We start from the raw sequence: 17,834 nt of genomic DNA, 5'->3' as shown, positions 1-17,834 counted from the left end.
CTCTCTCTCTCTCTCTCTCTCTCTCTCTCTCTGTTTAATTGCCACATAATTATACTCTCTCTATAATATTAAAGGAAGTAAATAGACAGTGTCAAATCACTATACCTCAAACTAACTTTTATTCCTTGTACGTTCTCTCTCTCTCTCTCTCTCTCTCTCTCTCTAGAGAGAGCGTACAAGAAGGAATAAAGGTCAGTTTGAGGTAAAGTGATTTGACACTGTCTATTTACTTCCTTTAATATTATAGAAAGAGTATAATTATGTGGCAATTAAACAAAAGAAAAAAAACTGAAATCATGCGGGAGAGATAATGAACTAAAATTGCGACTTACGCTTTGCTGTTGTGTACAACTCTATTGTGCGCTGTGAATGAAAGTTGACGATCATCATACGGAAATGAAAGGCACTGGTGGATCCTATTGTTTGACAATGCATATGCGAATTACTGTACTGTATTACGAAACTGGCTGGCTGGTGAATTTAAAAGTAAATACTACCCTGAGGTTAGTTTCATCCTGCCACCCACTTAGGTGTGTCGAATTTTAATCGGAATTATACAGTGTCACCGCATTTAAGCTGCTCTTATTTCTGCACGTTCTCTTGTCCTTTGAGCCTCTCGAGAGCGTTGATATTAACGAAATAAGATACACCGTCGCTTATTTGTATTGCGGCGTTGTGCGTACATGCATTATCTTCTGATTTGATAGACTGACTGTGCAGGTACAAAGGGATATTCAGTTTTAAGTCAGTGGTTATACAGTGTGAATAAGTGACGTTAACTGAAAGACTTAGCATTACCTTTCTCATCTTTACTGTCACCTACTAAATATTATCGAGGTAAGTTTCTGAGTATGTTTTTTAAACCATAGATACCAGGTGTAACCCAGCAGAATCAAAACTCGTCTTGGCAAATTTAAAGACTTTGAGAACCTGATGTTGTAACTTTAGAAAATAATAATGGTGATAAAATAAAATCATCATTATTAACGAATTGTTTAACTGAATAAAAGAAAAATTATATCGTAACTGAATAAAAAGAAAATAAATAAAAAATTAGAGAGAGCATGAATCATTTCTCTGCGATTGCGCTAAATTAAAGGAATATATATATATATATATATATATATATATATATATATATATATATATATATATATATATATATATATATGTATGTATATATATATATATATATATATATATATATATATATATATATATATATATGAATTTTGTATACATGTATTTATATATATATATATATATAATATATATATATATAGTGTTTTGTATATATATATAAATATATATATATGAGGCCAAAATCATATCATCCCAATATATAATATATATATATATTAAACGAAGTTTGTGGCTTAATATTTTGTGTGTGATAAATGAATCATCAAATACAAAAGTGATAATAAGACAAATGTGATGTTTTAGCATTAAAAGTATATTTATATATATATATATATATATATATATATATATATATATATATATATATATATATATATATATATATATATATAATTTTGTCCCATACACCGTAACGAAATTTATTTTCAAAAATATTAAACACAAAAACAAATTTCGTTTCATATCTGACAGTTCACTATACCTGGGGAATAACTTATACCCAAGGGAAATTATAAGTGATAAGTGTTTTGTCACCAGTAGGAAATGAACTAACGCCTGGTTGGGAAACTATGAAAATTCAGTGACTTTGACCACTGAGGTCAAAATAACTGTATTTTCATTGTTTTAAACAAAAGGGGTATTTAAACTTCTCTACAGAACACTGATCTTCATATCACTTACAGTTTCCTTGAAGGTTCAACGTTGCCAGCAACCATCTTCCCTGAAAATTTGTATGTAAGGTTGCTACCCTAAGGTGAAATCATGAAGGAAAAAGATTTCAAAATTAAACTTGTATGAAGTTTGTGGCTTAATATTTTGTAAATATTAAAAGCTGCTAATGTTTAAGAAGTTGTATGCATCAAATTCATTCACGTTTCTGCTTCCTGTAAAATAAAACGTGACAGTAATAAGACAAATGTGATGTTTTAGCATTAAAAGTAAGTATGAATAAAAACAATTTATAAATATGTTAACATACTTTTACCATATATATATATATATATTGCGTCTATAAATATTTTATTATATATATATATATATATATTATATATATATATATATATATTATATATATATATATATAATATAATATGAAACACAAAAATCATTATTGCTATCAATGTTTCTATAAACCGACTAACAAACAAACTAAAACTAAGATTGGAAAGTGTATTTACCTGTTTTTTTAATGCACTGACTGAGGATGTTGTGCAATTAGAATCTCAAAAAAGACAAATGATTTCAGGAATATTTATATTTCAACATCATCGTCTAGATTTCAGTCAACAGAATTTCGCCGGGGCATGCTTAAACACCTTAACTTTGCTCCTGTCATCTACAATTCAACATCCTTAATGTGAGGAGGTCCTTTAATCAAGAATATTTGATATTTGCTTCATCATTCCTTGATACTTGTGTGAATTTGGTCTATGCACATAAGTGTAGCTATTAAACAAAATTAGAATAATGTTAAACTTCTCAGCAGAATCACTGATCTTCTTCTATCAGTTGAAATATTAGCAAAGGGCAGCAGAAGGTTCAACGTTGCCAGCAACCATCAAGATGTCTACGCTTGTGAAAATTTGTATGTAAAGGTGAAATCATGAAAGAAAAAAGATGTCAAAATTAATAATCTTGTACACAGTTTGTCATATATTAAAAGATGGTGTTAAAAGAAATCAACATTCCAAACAAAAAAAATGCACAATGGAGAAAAAAAAAAAAAAAAAACTTGTGTCAAGGTGACTCTCATACCGACAGAATGAGAGTAAATCACTCCAAGATAAGTCAACCACCTGGTCAACACAGTCTCTTATTCTGACTCCTCATCAGGCCGAGCTTATGAAGTAAAAAGTGGCTGAAACACACGACAGAGGGAAAAAATAGGAAGATAAAAAGAATAATTGCTGTCAGAAAGCGATGCTTGCGGCATCAGTTCAAACAATACCAGTTATATCAGTCAAGGTCATATGAATAAAAAAAAAATAAGTGTAAGTGCTTGAGGTTAACATCACTTCCACTTTTACCATACTTTGCTACATGTTACTGTAGTAAGCAAGGTCCAGGTATTGCGTCTAATTAAACATTTTATTATTATTATTATTATTATTATTATTATTATTATTATTATTTTGTTATTATTAAAAAGGATGGCTGTATTATGCGAATTTATCTTATATAGATGTATTTTTTCTATCTTCCTTTTGATTCGCATTTTATCAGGATCAGCGATGTTAGTCAGCAACTGGCCGATACTTTTTTTCTTGTTGAAACAAAATAAAAGGATGACCAACGAGCTGGTCGAAACATGTCGACGGTACCTAATATAGAACCTGAATCCGGAAATGAACGATTTATGATTGGATATTTTAATAAAAGACTTATATATATTCCGCACACTATCCTTTTCCAACATGAATATCTTAATCTCAAAATAATAACGCCAGATCAAAACAGATGGCAAACACTGGAGACATTAATTTTACTTTAGAGACAACCAAGTCTTGAAGAAGGTAAAGGGAATATATGGTAGCCCTCTAATCATCCGGTATTTTCATTTTTGTTCACGAGTGTTTTGGCTTGTAAAGCAGGTATTATGTCAGTTATCTTCATGGTGAAATCAGGCATTTAAGGCCAAATAACTCACTTTACGCCAACAGCTAACAAAGCGAATGAAGATGGTCTATTTTTGGTGTGCTATCCTCATTTAATTCTTTTCATTTTATCTTACATTTTTTCATCTCAGTTTGTATTATAATAATTTCGTTTTCCATTAACTACTTTTTTTTCTTGCCGTTAGGGAACAGAGGGAAACAAAATAACCTCATTATAGTCACTCACTCCCTCCTGACCAACCATAGTTAAGTTATATTACTTGTAATATAACTAGTATGCTTTTAGTAGTATTGTGCCTCACCACAGAGAAGACACCGGTAAACTGGCCCAAACTAGTCCTCTACAGAAACCCGATGAGCTAGAAGAAATGGAAGATATATATATATATATATGTATATATATATATATATATATATATATATATATATATATATATATATATATATATATATATATATATATATATATACGGCCTCGATGAGGTCGTTAGCTCTTGCCTCGAGAGGTATCCCGGTAGCGTTTGTCAGTGTGAGACCGAGCTGCCTCTCTCTCTCTCTCTCTCTCTCTCTCTCTCTCTCTCTCTCTCTCTCTCTCTCTCTCGACAACCAAGTTACTACGCGAGTCAAGGATTAACAGCAAAATCATGTCTATAAAAGTACAGTTTATTCAAGAGTCAAACATGGTAAATTGTTTGGAATGAATTAAAGATGTAATGGGGAAAGGACAAGCCTATATCCCAGAAATGACAACCCAAAAGCAAGTCCATCCAATATACAACACAGTGCTACCAGCTTTAATAATTATGTCTCTACATCGTAAGAGTCAAAAATGTCTAACATGACCGAAGTCACAGTATGTCAAGTTCCTTTCCATTTGTTTGATCTCTAATCAAAACATCTGAGGAAATATAGGTAAAAAAGAAGTTTTTAAAAACAGGCACAGAGAAAAACAGATATGGGATTTCATCCACGTTACTGACCCAAAACTACACATAAAAATACATTTATAAAAACCAAATGGCATAAAAGTCAAAATGGGAATAAAAAAACAAAAGATATTCAAAACAAGGATTACATATAGAAAGGACAGGTTAAATATAAAAAATGATAAAGCCCATTCGGGCTTTGAAAGCCAAAGTCTCAGCTCACCTCACTAGCAGTTCGTAAGCACTTCCACAGGAGTGGGTCTTTTTCTAGAAAATCACCAGACCCGAATGAAAAATCTGTAACCAAAACGTGAAATCTACACTTCCCATGTCCTGCCCATCAGAGCGAACTCATGAACGAACTCTCAACCGGAACCTAACGACTTCCAGCGGCCGGGACATTTCGATGTAGCTAGCACGTCATTCAAGGAGCCATGCCCTTTGTCTCCGCGGGAAGGGAAGCTGACCACACGCTATCTCAACACTGACTTGCAAACACGTAGGCACTGATTTGCGTTTTCACTCACCGAAAATATCTCGGGCTAACCAAAATGCTTGACTAACAAAAAAACAAAATATATATCATTATTCTTACTGCTTTTCAGTAGCTCGGCCACCAGCCGTGCCGACCCCGGCACGAGAGGAATAATAAGTTCTACTCAGCCGACTCATGCATTATCTGAGCAGTAACACTTGGGGCTGGTCTCTTTTTGCCACATTGTTTGTTTGTGCATTTTATGCACAACACCACGCACAGCATGGCGACTAAGACCACCATCAATGACAAAATAGATGAGAGTATGTAGTGTTCAGGAACAAAGAAGTCGTCTTCAGGCGGTGGAGGACGTGGAGGAATCGTGGTTATGTCCCCTCTAGGAGAAGGCACAGGGATAACGCCGTGCTCCCCATGAAGGTGGTGCATGAAGATACGGGTGCTCGAGTTGTACACTATCCTACTCAGTATCCTAAATTTCGGCGTAACCAAGCGACAGGACGCATCGAAAGGGCGGGATCCTCAGCCAGAACGTATCCGAGGGGTTGTTGCACAGGCTAGAGATATGGCAGCTTGCACAATAGATTGTCGTAAGAGTCTTGGTAGAGGTCACGTGGTACTCCAATGGGAATGTTGCAAAGTCACAGTCTGAGGGTGTCTGATTATGAACAAGCGACAGTTCACATCCTAATAAGTCGACATTCTTAAGAACAAAAATCGCACTGTCACAAACGTATCTGTCGTGAACTAAAGTACACACTGACTCATAGTTAATAGCAGAGAACTATTACTGATCTCCTAAAACATACAGTCTCTATTCCATCTCAAGTCACCATCGCACTGTTAAAATTACTAGGAAAACGCTTTCTCATTACTAACAGGAACCTCCACAAGCAACCCTTTATTAGATAAGCGTACTTTCAAAATCCCATAATAACGATACAAATCCCACCAGTGAAAATTATTTGTGAACCATAAAGATATGCTGCATCCTTCAAAGTAGATTCTAAAACCCCCATTGGTAAAATGTCCCCAAAGCAGCTATAACTGCTTGAACCTGAGTTTGAATTACCATTAATAAAGACTCTGCTTCTTTCTCAACATTAAGAAGGTAGTTTGACAAGAGGAAAAAACAATCGAAACATCTAAGTCTCCCTGAACACCATCAACAGTAACCAGCAACCCATTCAAAGATGTCCTTAATTTCTCAAAACGCCCTCGTAATTTATTATTACTCTCTCATAATGCTGTGAAAGAATTCCCCTGTATAGTTAACTCTGCCACCACTTGTTCAACCCTCACTAAACTAGCAACTGATATACTAGCTAACATCCCTATAATTACTAAAAATCACCTTTACTAAAAAAAATACGTTATATAATCACTAAACCATTAAAACGACTCTAACATCTCAAAAGACCAGAAAACCAAAACACACCTGCGATATGCAATCTCATAAAGCCACAAATCCATAAGTCACCAAAACCTTATGTAAGACCATAACGCACCTTATGAAAGAAATTAACCATAGCACTTTTGCTTTGGCATAGACAGCTACCACAAGGGCTATGAACAAACAGAACTTCAGCATCTAAACAAAACAGAAAAGAAACCTATTAATAACCAGACCTCAAAATGAAACAAAAAGATACAACTACAACCCTAATCACAGAACCCACCAACAGGTCGATACAACAATATCATAAAGTTTACCTAACACCTCTAATATGCCTGCAGAACTCTACTGCTTCCCTGCACCTCGTAGGATGACCTCAGCATTGCCAAAATTCCAATAACTAATTACTCTGAACCGCCGCACTTGTGCAGAAAGTGGGGGGCGGGGTTGGGGGGGAACCAACAAAACAGACTAGAATTAGACAAGCGTCCTCCTATGTTCAAAACCCCCAAATTACGTTCCTGGGAAACCAGCAATAAATTAAACTGAGAATAAAAGTACATAAGAAAAAGAAGAGAGAGAAGAAAATTAACCCATAAATTCCCCTTTAGTCTGTCCTCTTGATCTTAGATATACAGTATGTCTCAATCTGGACAATCCCATTTTTTCATCTTGAACAACAAACCTATTCCCTTTCTTTATTTCTACAACCCGAAATGGACGCTCAAACTTAGGCCCTAATTTATAATTCAACTGATTCCTGGCATTTATTTTCACAAAAACCCCGTCACCAGCAGCCACTTTAACCATTGCCTGTGTCTTCAACCCCGTCATCAACAGCCACTCTAACCATTTCCTGTGTCTTCAACCCAAGATTCCTAGAAAGGCGTGTGTACTCCTCCTTTGCCATAGAGACCAACAATCTAACCATATCATCACAACGAGACAGAATAGATAACAAATCGAATGTGCCCCGCGCTGGATAACCCAACACCGCCTCAGCGGGAGACATCGCAATAGTATAGCTAACCATAGTATTAATGCTATGCCGGACCTGTGCAATATACCGATCCCTATTCACATCATTACCCCCTGCAGTGACTCTAAGAGCCTCAGTTACTTTCCTATTGGCCCGTTCACATAACACATTGGCTTCTGGTCTTCTGGAATAATAGTTACATTCCGAATTCCCATAACCTCCGCAAGACACTCAACGTCTTATTCACAAATTCTCTCCCATTATCTGTAATAAGTACCTCAGGAACCCCATAACGACAAATATACCCACTGAAAAATGCAATCGCAACCTCTTTTGCCTTCTTATAACTAGATTCACAGAAATTGGACAAAACGTCCATGAGGACCCGTTGGAAAGGTCTACTGGGGTTAGAAAACGAACCCAATTTAAAAGAAGTAACCCTTGCTGGCTTGCATGCATTACAAACTGAACATCCCCTCACAAAATTCCCCACTGATGCAAGCATGTTTTTCCAAAAGAATTTACCTCATACATTTTGATACGTCTTCTCAATACCCAAATGTGGACTACCAAACCTACAATGAACAATATCCAAAAGCGTATGTATTAGGCTCTTTGGGACAATTATCTGTGCTGTATCTCCTTTATCCTCACTACTCCTCAGCTTATACTTAATTTTCCTAACTAACAAATTACCCTCCAACTCTAGACCCGCAAAAGGCAACCTATAACCCTTTCTAACCAATTCCCCCCTAAGAAATGCCTTTGCACCTGCTAAAAATTCATCCTCATCTTGTTTAGTCTCCACTAAACTAATATCCCAGTCTATGCAATCACCAGATGCATAACAAACGTGCGAACCCTCCGTATCATAAAAACCCCTACTAAGGGCATCAGCTACAATATTATGTCTGCCTTATATACACTTAAGCTTGGTGTCAAAATCACTAATTGTAAAAAACCACCTAGCCCTCCTGGGGGAAAGATCTGGCTTATTAAAAAGATCCAACAACGGCTTAGGATCTGTAAGAACCTCAACTTTGTTGCCCATCAGTAACATCTTAAAATGAAGCAAACTAGACACTACCGCAAATGCCTCTTTGTCAGTAGTGGACATAGACCTCTCATTACAACCATGTATCTTAAACTTCCTACTGTAAAACATCATAGGATGCAATTAACCATCAAATCTCTGCATAAGACAGACCCCTATGCCATCGTGACTGGCATCTGTCACCAACGAGAAAGATTACTTGAAATCTGGAAACTTCAGCACGGGGGGACTCATTAAAGCCTCTTTAATTTTCTGAAAGGCCCACTGTTGCCCCTCACCCCACACAAACTGCATGTCATCCCTCAGCATGTCTGTCAAAGGAGTCAGTGTGAAAAAACCTTTCACAAACCTACGGAAAAATCCTGCCATACCTAAGAAAGAAAAAATCTGTTTCTTATTTCTAGGAGTAGGAAAGTCCATGATTGCCCTAACCTTATCCCCATTTACCCTGACACCTTCCTTAGTTTGATTTTCAAACCTGCTGATCTAAGCCTCCTATGAACCTCCCTATGTACCCCTAGATGTTCATCTACAGAATCAGTGGCAATCAAGATATCGTCCACATAAACAAAAATGGACTTCATTAACAATCCGTGCAAAACTGTGTTTACTAATCTCGTAAAAGTCATAGGGCTACCTGATAAACCAAAAGGCATTCTCGTAACTCATAATGCCCCTTTGGCAAAGAGAAGGCGGTAAACTTGTGACTCTCCTCACTAAGAGGAACTTGCAAAAACCCCTGCATAAGATCAGTTAAAGAATTAATATTCTTACCCCCAATTTCCACAAACAAATCTGGCAGACACGCCACAGAGTAACGTTCTGGGATAGATTTCTCATTCAACTTATGAAAATCCAAACACACACGGACTGAACCATCCTTCTTAGGTACTGCTAACAATGGAAAATTAAAAAGGTGATAAACTAGGCCTAATTATGCCTTCCTCTTCCCACTTATTGACCTCTTGCTCTACCTGTTCCCTAATCTTAAAAGGAATCCTATACGAAGGGACTAAAATGGGCTTAGTCTTATCCTCTAAATGTACCTTGTGTTCTAACACATTATTTAACCCCAACTTATCCCCTTCAAGAGTGACAGTATCTGCAAACTCAGCTAGAACATCACCTGTCCCCTCTATATATTATTCTTTATAATCAGCATTAGCTAAATGATCTCTAAAAACCTGTCTCCTAACTTGCAATTCTGCCTCCGAAAATTTGTTGTTGTCCCCTACAGTAGCAACCAAATTATCCTCATCAACCCAGTCTTGAAAATCTACAACATAAGTATCCTTCAGATATCTCCTACCTGAATCGTTATAGTTTAGTAATTCTACCCAAGTAACCCCTGTATTAGACACATTACTTATAGAAACTGTACTCACTACATCCTTGAACTTCTCACTACCCTCACTCACGCACACCTGTCTGGGCATTTTCACGTCCTTCCCCCTAACTTTCATCAGAGCAACCATACCTGGGCCCACAACCACCTCTTCCGATAAAATACCTTTGTAAAACTTCTTCCTCTCAGAAGCATGTTCAGTATCAATCTGTAAACCATTATCAACTTCCGATCCCTTATCATTATCCCATTCAATCTTATCCATTTCCTCATACAGGACAAAATCCCCAGGTACCTCAACAGTAATACCTCCTACCCCCTATGAACAGAGATTCTGTTCTGCTGGCACGCTGGATGACCCAAAAACAATGTACTCCCCAAAGCAGCCTCTTGTATAACCAAAAATGGCTCTATGAAAACTTTACTTCCAAGGGACAAACAAATGTCCATGTAACCTAAAGCACTCAGCCTATTTGCTTGAACATCACAAACTGTCTCTTCAGTAGGCCTCAAACAGCAATCAGAAAACATCGATTGATATAAACCATAATTCATCAGATTAACAGACCCCCGGTATCAATAAACACCGAGACATTGAAACCATACACCGACCCTTTCACAATTGGCTTCGGCTCTGAGGCCTCTGCCAGAAATCCTGTATGACAGGAAACACCCATCACTCTTCCTCCTTCTGTTGTTCAGTCCTCCAAAAATTCTGCCAGTCCATAGATACTCTCAAAAAACCCCCTTGAGGAGCTCTTCTATTAGAAATGTCAGAACCCTGAGGCACATTCCTAAATTCACCTCATTTAAGAACCAGACAAAACCGCCAACAGTGCTCTGAAGTCTTGCAGACACCACAATATCTCACCTTACAAAAGCTTTTGGTGTAACCCTGCCTATTACAGTTAAAACAACTGACCTGCGACATTGAACCCATAGAACCTCTACTATCACATGTCTTGGCACACAACCTTGCAGAAGGGAAACTAGAATCACCCTGTGGCTGGTGCTTTGGAATAGCTCCAGAAGCCTTTGGCATCCCATTTAGGAAAGTGTATCCACTGTAGGACATTTCAACAGGTGCTTGCGAATTTGAGAGAAAAGCAAGACTTCATCAGACCCCTGTTCTACCCTTTCATCAAAACTGTCTACTATGGCATTTGGAAGATCACTGAGCATCCACGAGAAGTGGAGCAACCTTTCTAGGTTATCCACAGAAATATTGTTACCCATTACCCAACCAGACGCCCTCAGTTTCTTTGAAAAATTTCTCACAGTTTCGCACAATCTGGAACTAAATCTAACCAAAGAGTCCTCACCCTTATGAATCTTAAAGAACGATCTAAGGTCCCAAACTGCATCTCTGGCTGCAGCTGTCCCATATGCTGACCTCAGAAATTCCTTGAGATCATCCCATGACTTACACTTCGTAAATTGATGACTCTGACACCGATGTCCGATGTCACCCCAATCTAAACTGAGGAACCCTTCCGCTTCATTCAAAGCCTCTTTACCGTCCGTAATTTTCTTGGCAATTAGGTAATTTGACACACCCTCGATAAAAATTTTGAGGGATTGTGAAAGAACTCCATCAACCAACCCAGGAAATGGTTGAACCCCAGAAGCATTAGATGTGAACTTGTGGAGGAGAGTCACTTTATCCCTATCTCCGCCACCCTCCACCATATTGTTGAGATTAATGAAACTCAGAGTTCCAACAACACGACCTGATCTCAGTTTCATACACTACTGAAAGTTCCAAAAGAAAATTTCCATAAAGTCAAATGGAAAAACCCACCAAGAGAGAAAAAACAGAAAAAGAAAAAGAGAAAAGCAAAAAAAAGAAAATCTAAGAAATGTTTACTCCCAATAACATAACAAGCCATTCAATTATTAACCCAATAACGAAAAGTTCACTTGATCACCCTTGAACTGGCTTGTTCCCCTCTAATTCCTCACTACAACCAACACAAAGAGAACGCTTACATAACAATATCCCCCAGCTGTCTTAGCTAACCAGCGCTGCTAAAGTACCAAAAAATAATTCGCTAATCTGAAAAGAAACACACACCGCGCATGCATCTTATGACACACAAAAAGCACCCACACATCACACAAGATTATCAAGTACTAACCGTGCTTCTCATACCTCCAGGTCTCCCCAAATGCAAAATGATGAAGTCAGCAGTCACAAGTGCCAACCTAATTCCCCAAAGATTAATGGAACACTCCCCGTTATGCACTACAATCCTAATATCCATATCACCAGTCTCTTCGGAGGCGTGTGTTCGAATCCTACTGCTGCCATCAAAACAATTATGGCTTCGATGAGGTCGTTAACTCTTACCTCGAGAGGTATCACGGTAGCGTTTGTCAGTGTGAGACAGAGCTGCCACTTACCTCCCTTACTCTCTCTCTCTGTCAGCCTCTATCTCCCTCACACAGCCTCTCTCTCTTTATCTCTCTCCTCTCTCTCTCTCTCTCTCTCTCTCTCTCTCTCTCTCTCTCTCTCTCGACAACCAAGTTACTGCGAGAGTCAAGGATTAACAGCAAAATCAGGTCTATAAAAATACAGTTTATTCAAGAGTCTAACATGGTAAATTGTTTGGAATGAATTAAAGATGTAATGGGGAAAGGACAAGCCTATATCCCAGAAATGACAACCCAAAAACAAGTCCATCCAGTATACAACACAGTGCTACCAGCTTTAATAATTAAGTCTCTACATCGTAAGAGTAAAAAATGTCTAACATGACTGAAGTCATTGTATGTCAAGTTCCCTTCCATTTATTTGATCTCTAATGAGAACATCTGAGGGAATAAAGGGAAAAAAGAACTTTTTTTTTTAAAACAGGCACAGAGAAAAACAGACATGGGATTTCACCCATTTTACTGACCCAAAACCACACATAACGATACATGGCAATAAAAATTCAATAAAAATGTAATAAAAACCAAAGGCATAGAAATCAAAATGGGAATAAAAAAACAAAGGATATTCAAAACAAGGATTGCATATGGAAGGAACAGTACAGGTTAAGCATAAAAATGATAAAGCCCATTTGGGCTTTGAAAATCAAAGTCTCAGCTCACCTCACTAGCAGTTCGTAAGCACTTCCACAGTAGTGGGTCATTTCCTAGAAAATCACCGGACCCGAATGAAAAACCTGTAACCTAAATGTGGAATCTACACTTCCCATGTCCTGCCCATCAGAGCAAACTCAGGAACGAACTCTCAACCGGAACCTAACGACTTCCGGCCGTCGGAACATTCTGATGTAGCTAGCGTGTTGTTTAAGGAGCCATGCCCTTTGTCTCCACGGGAAGGGAAGCTGACCACAGGCTATCTCAATGCTGACTTGCAAACATGTAGGCACTGATTTGCATTTTCACTTACCCAAAATATCTCGGGCTAACCAGAAATGCTTAACTAACAAAAAAAATATAAAATATATACCATTGTTCTTAATGCTTTTTATATATATATATATATATATATATATATATATATATATATATATATATATATATATATATATATATATATATATAATATATATAAATAAATAAATATATATATATATATATATATATATATATATATATATATATATATATATATATATATATATATATATATATATATATATATATATATATATATATATGTGTGTGTGTATATATAACCAGGAAAGGACTGCACCAGGAAGACCCAGCACTAACAAGAAAATTATTCAACACTTCCTCGATGTTGTGCTGGAAAAATCGAAAGAACAGACAAATGAAATAATAAGTATGGGCTACCACCTTGGCATTTACAGATTTGGAATGATAAGATTCCTAAATAAACCACAGAAGGATTCCAGGCTGGTAATGAACTATTGGCCAATAACAATCCCGTAACTTCCTGCAGAAATTGTGGAAACAGATTGGTGAAATTCTTCCAAGAAACTGACCTGGTTAACAGGTAATACAGCTTCATTAAAGACAGAGGGACCCAGATGGCTAAGACGGTCACCTATGAGGCCATAGTTATGATCCAAATGGAAACACATGGAAGTAAATTAGTCTCAGCATATATTGTTAAGTCTTCATTAAAGTCAGGCATGAAAGACTCAAATTAATGTTGCTGGAGATTTCCTTACTTATCCTTGCATTAAGTCTACTGTACAAGTTCCTGAACAACAGTAGAGTACACAGTTAAGAGGAAGATAACTGGCCCAGAGCTACTACCCTAAGCAGAGTACTATAGGAAAGTAAGCTGGCACCCATCCTATTTAACTTCTATACTAAAGATAATCCAGCTCCCTCTTGGGGATGGCATCAGTTAATCTTTGCTGTTAATCATACAGAAATCACCACTTATCTCAATAAACAAGCAAGCAAATCCAAACTTTAAAAACTACCAGGGAGGTCAGCAAAGTCAATGAATTTTTAAAAAGCTGGAAAATAGCTTTGGGTTGTGGAAGACAGAGAGATCCCTTCCAGGAACATCAAGATCCTAGGAGTCATGTTCACAATGGCAAGGTTGAAGCTAAGCTGCCTGAAAAAAGCAGAACATACTTGGTATTTGTAAGACCAGAATAAGGCCTCATCTGGGCAATTGTAGCCTCTGCCTGCAAAGCCACTAAACTAAAGATGCAGTCTCTATAAAACAAAGCATCAAGAGAGCTTTCACAGCAACCCTTCTGTATTACAACACTGCCCAGGAGCTACACGAAAGAGCAGAATTTGAGAGTATTTACTGCAGGATCCACAGGCTAGCAAACAGCACATAGAACAGATTGGAAGCAATAGAAAGGGACACCACAGGGATTAGCAGAATATTTTCCAACGAGGGTAAAAGAGACCTTAGAACCTGTCCTAGGTTAGCCCAAAGTTGAAAGTGGTTCTCAATATCCTGGTTACAGACGATACAGGAAGAAAAAAAAACAATGAAGGAAGAAAACAAAAAAGACAGCAGCAAAGAAAATTAAAATCACACACCCAATCAAACATATTACCATAATCATTCAAATAATCATCATCAACACATCAAAAAAAAAAAAAAAAAAAAAAACAGTACAGTGGCTGAAGCAGACCAACAAACTGGCTACCCATAAAGTCTTATGCTCCCTTCCACCATCTGTCCTTTAAATGCTGTAGTAAGGGGGGCCTGTTCCTCTCTACTCTTCAACTTCCCTCAACTTCACCCTTTATACTTGCGTACTCGTCCTTTATCCCCAAACCTGCACCCTTTTCCTTCCTAAAGTTCTTCATTCTTCTCTATACCCCATATCTTTCATTAGTTGCCTTGACAATGCTTGATGTAGCGATTATCTATATATATAAAAATGGATGTATGTGTGTGTATGTGCTAGAATAACTCTGAAATGCATTGAGCAGTTTCAACAAAACTTGGGGGTAAGACATCACTGGCACCAAAGGGAGGGGATATGGGAAGGGGTTGACATGTAAAAATAACTGAAAACGACAGATATTAGTGTCTAGTCCACAGTTTTCAAGGTTGCTGAGATGAATAGTGACACTCCCAATGTCCTTTAAGTCCAAGTTCAAACCTGAAGGGTGGTTGAGAAGAGGATGGGAAGGGGTGAAATAACCAAAAATCTACAGATATTAGTGTCTAATCCATGGTTCTAGAGATCTCTGAGATGAATAATGACACTCCTGATGTCCTTTAAGTCCAAGTTCAGCCCCTATAGGAAGGTGGGGTGAAAATGGATGGGAAGGGGTGACATGCAAAAATAACCGAAAATGACAGATATTAGTGTCTAGTCCATAGTTTTAGAGGTTGCTGAGATAAATGATGACACCTCCAATAACCTTTAAATCCAATTTCAGCTCCAACAGGAATGCGTGGTGAAAAGGGGTGGGAAGGTGATTACATGTAAAAATAACAAAAAACCACAGATATTAGTGTCTAATCCATAGTTTTCGAGGTCACTGAGACGAACAGTGACACTCCTGATGCCCTTCAAGTCTGAGTTCACCCCTGATAGAAAGTGGGGTGAGAAGGGGTGAAAAATAAAATGTCAAAAATTACAGATATTAGTGTCTGATCCACAGTTTTTGAGGTCGCTGAGATGTATAGTGACACTCCCAATGCCCTTTAAGTTCCAAGTTCAGCCCTAGTAGCAATGGGGGGTGAGAAGGGGTGAAATATAAAATGTTAAAAATGATGGGTAATGTAACTGAAGCAACTATCTTAACAGGAAAGGGAGAAAATGAGAGAGAGAGAGTGAGTGAGAAGTAGAGAAAGTGAGAGAGAGAGTAGAGGGGGTGTTGAGAGAGAGAGAGAGAGAGAGAGATTATCGGTTGTCATTCAGAGTTTTCCTGGGCAGTGCCGGGTTGGTCAGCTAGTACTCTTGTAAGAGGAAGTTCCTGTTTTAATTTTTTTCCGAAGATGACTTCTTGCCATCACCACCCTTTTGTTGAGGTTATCTTTAGCCTTCCTGCAGTAGAGGAAAGAAAGATAAGAAAACTGAAAATCTTTGGAGAAGCTAAATGGATGTATAATACCTGTTATTTCAATAAAACAGTAACAATAATTATTTATTACTCGAATTCTAGTAGTTGTCGATCTATTTTTACCAAAGGACGACCGTTAATTTTATTGATTAAACAAAGGTTTTGCTGTCTACTGAAGAATAAAATACATGGTAAATGAAAAATAATAAGAAGAAAAATATTGTTATAATGCAACATAATGTCCCCAGTTTACTGAGCGAGCGTTTGTCACGTGTCGTGACACTCATTACCAACGAACAGGAAACAGCGACGTGGAATTACCTAACCTTTCTTTGTTTGCTTTGGCCGTGGTAAGGTCACCTTTTGTTTCAGTAACGGGCTGTGACGGCAATTGTTTCACAGTTGCGTTTTAGTTCGGCAAATTCCTCTGCGCCAGTTATTTAGTGATGGAATATCAGTATTTTGTGGGGAGAGGGTGCAGGGATAGGATCATGCTCTTTATTTTAGTCCTACTCTAGATCTTATTATCGCCATTATACTGTATTATTATATCATTATTTGTCGTCTTTGTGATGTCATGGATATTTTTACAGTCGTTGTTACTGATGATGAGGTTATCACGATCGTAAAGTACTATTTTATTTATCCTTGAAATTCACTTTTTGTTGCTTGAATTCGTTCGCAATCTTTAGCATGAAAGTGGTTTTAACTATTCAAACCCCCCTAGTTCCCATCACATCTTAAATCCTTAGTTTGAAATCAAGCAACCTCAACTTGTTACCATGTACTCCTTCGCACATCCCTTCCTCAATATTACCTAGAAAATTCCTCTTCCTGATCCCTATCTTTGTTATTGCTACCTTTGTTGTGGACAAGTATTCGATGCGGTCACCCATTATTATTCCTGTATCACTTACTTCTTCCCTTCAACTACCCAGTTCTCCAGGTGTAGCATTTTACTTCATGCCAATATTTCTCTTATGAAGGGATGAAATGAGAAAACCACGCGGTTTCGTTTTGTCTATCATAGGTATAGTAGCCAAACAGTGTGCATCACTTGTTTCTTCCAAAGTCGACCATTCATTAGGTTTTGTGCCTTCTTTATAATGACAATATCGTTATCTTTCATTAAGAAATTTGTCAAGGAGAAATTCTCATATGTACCTTTTCAATATAAATAATAACGATTTGTCTCTACTTTTGCAATCTTGCCGCAGTGAGTTACGAATTTACTGATAAACATCTAACGCAATATAAGGAAAATATATTTAATTACCAGTCTCAAAAAAAAACTAGTTTGTATCCAGGTAGGAACTTCATTAGAACAGAAAAAATGCACCATATATCTAGCCTGTGCCAGAAAAAATCCATCAAGCACAAAATGAAAAGTGAGAAGGGTTGTCCACATTTCA

At 37.3% G+C, this 17,834-nt stretch overlaps 1 protein-coding gene across 1 annotated transcript in view; it reads left to right on the top strand.

Moving 5' to 3' along the window:
• The first annotated feature begins 260 nt into the window (after positions 1–260).
• The window catches only part of LOC136845564 (CLIP domain-containing serine protease B4-like), a 33,242-nt gene continuing 15,668 nt past the window's right edge, over positions 261–17,834 (top strand). The window contains exon 1 of the mRNA XM_067115739.1: positions 261–837. The gene's annotated coding sequence lies outside the window, so the exon portion shown is untranslated. The remainder of the gene's footprint in view (positions 838–17,834) is intronic.

Source organism: Macrobrachium rosenbergii, chromosome 14, assembly GCF_040412425.1.
Source record: "Macrobrachium rosenbergii isolate ZJJX-2024 chromosome 14, ASM4041242v1, whole genome shotgun sequence".
Taxonomy (NCBI): Eukaryota; Metazoa; Arthropoda; class Malacostraca; order Decapoda; family Palaemonidae; genus Macrobrachium; species Macrobrachium rosenbergii.
Note: the sequence above shows the minus strand (reverse complement) of the source record. Positions and strands in the feature narration are given on the sequence as shown.